The sequence below is a fragment of the Callorhinchus milii genome, unplaced genomic scaffold (genome assembly GCF_018977255.1).
Source record: "Callorhinchus milii isolate IMCB2004 unplaced genomic scaffold, IMCB_Cmil_1.0 Scaffold15, whole genome shotgun sequence".
Classification (NCBI taxonomy): domain Eukaryota; kingdom Metazoa; phylum Chordata; class Chondrichthyes; order Chimaeriformes; family Callorhinchidae; genus Callorhinchus; species Callorhinchus milii.
In genome coordinates, this window is record NW_024704756.1 from 12,613,212 (window position 1) to 12,619,778 (window position 6,567).

Sequence of the window (6,567 nt, forward strand, 5' to 3'; positions counted from 1 at the left end):
CAATTCCTCACAGCCACCAATCTGAAAAAAAGACAATATAAGGTTAGTGAAACTTCTTCACTGTGTTCTTTACCCAAGACTCTGCAGCTTTGAAAGCAGGTTACGTTTTATTATTATTATTATGATAATATGATCTCATAAGAATAGCAGAAGAGAGCCAATTGGTCTGGAATGTTGCTTCTTGATTAGTCCCTGGATTATTAACATTTCCATTCAAGCCATCATCTGCTTTGATCTTCCCAACACGCTGGTAGCCACAGTTCTGGATGGAGGTATTCATGTTTGAGATGAATGTAGATGAATTTCTCTATTCTTCCCAGCATCATGTGCAGGAATCAAGTTGACTTCTAGGCTGTTGAAACATGACTTTCTGGTTGAATCGTCATTCATGACTTTTGACCCCACTCAGCACAAGTCTATTGTAAGATTTGTTTTAAAATCACGGTGTCAAGAGGCTCATTTCTTGCTTGTTAAATCGCCAGCCTGTAATGATCACTGGACTGGGATGACGGGTTACATACCAATTACTAAGCTTTACTAACAGTGGATAACACAGGACTGATGAGTGGAAACATCAGGGTGCTCATGTCTTCGTAAATTCTTTGCATTGCATTGAACAAATGGGCTTGACAGCGAACTAAAGTTCTGACACCTAGAGGTTCAGTCTTGTTGATCTTCATTCTTGTTTGATTGTATTGGCGTATTGCCTTCTAATACAATGGCAACAGTTCTCAATATCCTACTGCAAGTTTTTTTTATCAACTTGAATTTCTGATATCTTATTTCCTGGATTTTCCTGTGTATCATAAGCTCAGATGGATCCAACTGTGTGTAAGTGTGTTTAGGTTGGGACAAATCTAAATTTCAAAGGCATTTGCTTATTTGAATCATTTTAGAACAATTCATACCAAACATTTCTCCATTTGGAAGTGATTGGTCGCAAGTCTCCTTAATTTGAATTACTAACCACATTTATAGGGCTTGAAGTCTCAGTTCTATTTTGATTTTATATGGTAATAAACCACTTTTGTTGACAAAATTACTTATTTTGATTTTGAAGAAAGTGAAGCATCTTGGCGTTGGTTGTGATTTGTTAATTGCTTTTCAGTTTTATCTCAGTTATACCAACACGTCAAGCCTGCACTTTTCCGATTGTAATCTAAACCTCAGGCAGATAAAGCAGTCGTTTCAGACAAGATTGTCAAATTGAGTTACTTATCATTCTTGCACATGTATCGGTGATGTATTTTGCCGTGTCTGCTGATTCTTTCAATGTGAGCAGACATTTACTTTGAATTGCAATAATTTGTCTTGAGCACTTGAGTTCATACATATATATATATATATTTGCATAGTGCAGTGATAGTCTAACTGTGCCAAGTCCTTGGATATGGATTTTTTTTGCTTTATTGCACATAAATTTCCTGTGTACTTTGATGGTTTATGTTTAGATTTGCACACTAAAAATGACATTAGCTTGAATAAACCCATTATGCTCTTGATTCCTGTTTAGGGCTTTAAACTGATTTCATAATGGAAGTGTGGCCTTTATAGGCAACTTGGTGACATTGATTTTTTTGATGAGCGCTTCTGGAATTAGAACCTATGACTCAATTTCCATTAGAACGATTGTGTGATGACAATATTTTTAATGTCTGTTTAGCTTTATTGACCCAATATATTCGATTGTGTATTTGAAGCATGGTGTTTCCGAGATAACCAAAGTGAAAATCACTTTGATAATGCCACTATTATTAATGTGATATGTCTTATTGCTTTATAAAATTTACAGATGAACTTTGCTGTGCCACGGTCATTTTATTTTAATTCCCCAAGCATCGTTGTAAAGATGATGAGGAGCGATAAATGCTCCAGTTTTTATTATTGGGTAGTGTTCACACAGCCCCATGACAAATATAACCATTATTTAAAGGGAACAATATCCCATTGGGAAATGCATTATTTTCATTAAAATGTGCAGTTTTCTTTTGACTGCCTTGATTCTTCAGAACCCACTTCAATTTTCTTTTGTTTAAAGCTTGCTCTCTGTTTCCCATACCCTCGACTCTGATTTGACAGTTTATTTTCATGCCAAGAATAATACTGCTGGAAGCACTTACAATTTCTGTGTTTAAACCTCTATTGTAAAATTCTATTGCCATATTATGTCACCATCCTCATTTCAGTAATTAAATTGATGTTGTGTCACTTTGGAAGTGCAACAGTGGAATAAAAGCTTTATACAGGAATTATGTGACCTTAGTTACATGGGTTACGCATAATAGAAGCCGACTCAAGCAAATTAACTAATTGAGTACATTGTTCTCTGACCAAGAGAAGAATAATCAGCTGAGAACTGTTCACCATGCTATAATAATTTACCCTGGCAATAGCTGTATATAAATGTTTTTGATTGCATATTCAAATGTAAATTATCTTGTGAAATAATCAGTCAAAAATCCAACTGTTCAAACGAAAATAGATTACATCTCAGACAGCTTACATTCATCTTTTGTAGGCGTTCCCCTACAAAAAATACTACTATAAAATACACTTCTCTTTGACCGAGCCTTCAGCTCCCCTCTCGACTCTCTTCCCCCTCCTCGCTCCCTCCCTTCCCTCACCCTGACCATTTCCCCCCTGCTCGGGTCATGACCCAACTGTGCAGCGCCTTGGGACGTCCTCCTGACGTGAAACGCGCTTTATAAATGGAATCTTGTTGTTGTTGTTGTTTATAGTACAATCCTGTGAAATGCTTTGAAACGTTCTTCTGACATGAAAATCGCTCTATCAAATCCACAGTTGATGATGATTATTATCATCTTTTTTCAAATGGAAGATGTTTTGCAAACGATCAAGATAAAATGTACACAATGGTTTGTTTTAGTTTGAAATAAAACCAAAATATTACCTTCATTCACGGTGTATTTAGTTAAATGACAATTGGTTACATTCCACCACCAGATTATTAGACTAAAGGTAAAGTACTGCAGATTATTAGACCGTATGTATTAGTTTACAAAGTGTAAAAAATTACTTAACCTGCTGTCTAAGTTTTTTTTACTAGTATTAGTATTCTCCTTTTCCATGAAGAGGCATGCAATTTAATGACAAATACTCAAATGTCTCAAGTGTGTGTTTTTTTTAAAAGAACAGTATAATAGGTGGGAAGTATAACATCAAATGCTACCACCCCACCCCTTTACCCTATTCTATTTTTCCCCTTCTCCAAAACTCCACTGTCATGCTTGGTTGGGGAGAATTCAACAGTGTCAGCCCAAAGAANGCACTTCAGTTGTCAATGTTAAGCTTTCATTCTTCCACCAGGAGGTGTGTTTGAGCTGAACACAGAGGAAAGTTGGCAGTTTTCTGTGTCTTAATGTTTTGAGACTCTGGTTAATATGACCTGAGAGGGACCAGAAAGTGCAGTCATATTTTAAAAATAAAATTGAATGCAAGTTGCTTTTGTTTGGTATATTGATCAAGGAGATATCTACTTGATAGTTGACATCCACTGGACAGTTGAGATAATAATCATAAATAATCTTTGCCTTTGATATAGCGCCTTATCACGTCTTCGAGATGTTCTCAAAGCGCTTCACAGGATGTACACTAAAGTGTATTGTGTGGGCGAAAGATGTGGGAGATATCCTTTCATTTGACAGTGTGACAAAAACATGCCTTTTAATGATTTATAGATGCAACAAAAATATAGCAGCACTGAGTTTAGAAGATAAGTTTGGAATTATACTAGCCAAAATATATGTGTTAACATTGCTCGTGAGAAGCTGTGCTGTACTTTTGACACTTTATATTCTTTGGGAGGGTTTGTATTCTGAAGTGCTTGATGAGGTGCTGACTTTTTTTTATAAAAAAGCAAACGCAAAGCGACTATGATTAGCCCTTAGGCACTCAGGTTCTTAAGTGTTAATCTTCACAAAACTGATGACAACAGACTTTAGACTTCAAACACCATTGTGGACAATGCTAGAATCCACTTTGTTAATGCCAAACTGAATATAAACACTTGTATGTTACAGAGCACCTAAGCAATGGCTTGATCCAATTGTTTTAGGGTATTTTAGTTCAGCCAATACTGTTTCTGGAATTGTGTGTGTGTGTGTACATGTGCAAGCAAGATATTAAGAATCTATCCCCTATCTCTCAGTCCCAAACAACATTACCAGGATGGGCAAACTTGACCCAACAGGAATCTTAACTGAGGGTTATTGCAATCAAATTTCTTAATTAAAATGTAGCAATTTTGATTCTAAATTATTCATCTGGAACTCAATATAAACCTTTGAAAGGTCCAGCAATGAATAGGGAGACTTCAAGTGTGCCAGCTACTGTATGTTACTGTAGCTATGTATCCTGCCTTTAGGAATATTTTCCTAAAGGCAGGATCCTAGTTCCCATTGAAATTTGTTCTTTGTGTTCACACTCTCGGAATGTGTTTTTTTTACCCCCTTGCAAAAGCTAAGTTTGCTCCATCTGCTACAGCACTTCTTTGAATTGAGTGAACAAAGCTAGACTACACAGTACAGTCAACCCTTTAAGGGCAGCAGAATTTACTCACCAAGAAGAATATAATTAGGTTAGAGACTGTGTGTTTCAGTGACTGATGTGAATTGTGGAATGGGATATAGTTTCTCAACATTTATTTAATTGTTCGTCATTAATAATATACAAAATTAAGATCATTTCTTGAGAATGTTGAATTGTACAAGAAGCAAATCTTTCAGATGCTGCAAGATGTCTTAGTTGTCAAAGGGTTAACACCATTTGTTTGGTATCTGAGGCTGAAGTATGGATGTTTGATCTCTAAGATGAAATATGCAGGGCTCATTCAAATGGATTTGTTGCAGGTCCTCTTAATTGTAATGAATCAAGTTAAACATTACAGGGCAGGTTGCTTTTTTGGTTGTTGGTATCAATTTTACATTCTTTTCAGACAAAGCAAATACAAATTGTTTGTTCATTTGTCCAGCAGCATTTGACTTCAGCCAATTCTGAAATTGATGATATGGTAAAAGCAATAAGTATTTATCTAGCTGTAATTCAGGTCACCATGGTGTTCTGTAAATTGCTGCAATTATGTTCACCACATAAGTTGCTGTTAGCAACAGCAAAAACTAATAATATTGGTTTGAACTAAAGGTCAACACATTGAATTGCGATAGTCTCTATTAACCAGAAGATGTGCTGGATGGAAATGTTTTCCTGTCATGCTGTGAAAGGCTTACATTTATACAGAGAGAAACATTTAGTGGATTGCTAATGTGGAACGAGTTACACTATATCCTTATTTCAACAAATCGGCAATGTATTCATATATTTTGTCACAATAGCATAAAGACGACACAGTAGCACATCTTCAAGTTTTGATTATTTATTGTGTGTACTTTCACATCTTTCTTTCTAAGTATATATCTTAATATAATGTGGGATTTTTAATACAAAAACCAACCTAGGGGCTGAGGAGAGCACTGCACATGTACACTTAAGTGAATCTGCACTCCGGCCCCATCTGGGACATTCTGGGATGCTACCCTGAGTGAGGGGAACTATATCATTCAAGATTTTGTTGTTTTCTAATACTGAATCAAGAACGTTTCAACTTCATTCTTTTGAAACCAGCTTGCAATAAAACTCGAATGATCACACAGTATATGCATCCGTTGCTTTGCTAAAACCACCAATTAAGTAGTTTTAGGTCAGTTGCTTGGCATTCGATTGTTGTTCCTAAAAGCTGATTTAGACTGCAATTTGAAGCTAGTAAATAGGATATTAGGTGGGAGTCCAACGCTCTCAAATTGCAAATACCAGGAGTCGAACTTTTTCTCTTATCTTTTAAATCAGCACTTTTTTTTAAGAAGCATTGTTCTAGAAATTAAATTGTTGTAAACTGAAATGAGAGAAAAGCTCTTGAGCCCACAGATGTTTAAGGGGATTCCTGTTCATAGTCTAAAATGATAACTATGCTGGAGTAAAATAGACTTCAAAGAGTTAAAACTTTATTCAGAACCCAGACAGGATCAATATTCCAGGGAAAAAGTCTAATAAAGTGGAAGACAATGGGATTCAATCACATTGAGTTCTTGGGAAAAGTTATTAGCAGCAAATTGCATGCTTGTCTACTGCTGAACATTGGTGACATAAAGCAGTCTAAAGATAATACGAGAGACTTGAACAAACTCTGGCAACTTTGGGCCTATACATTCTCCATCACCTAGCAACAAAAGCAAATAATTTCTTGCTTTCTTATTTGCTGAGCTTTTCAACACTTTCATCACTTATTAAAGTTCTTTCTGCAAGAATTGACCTTTGAAATCAACCCCAAAATCTTTCCGTAACTAGGTCCATGTGAACCGAACCTAGAAACTTTTCCTACTTCAGATAAAGGGGCCATTGAAAATTTAACAACTATTTGATTGAACTAGTTATATTACCAGTGGATCATTTAACTACTCATGTATTGGCTGATAATCCATGAACTTAAGACCGAGATCCATCGAGTTTGCCTTCCAACTTCCTGGCAGTCTCATGCACTGATAAAGTGTTTCA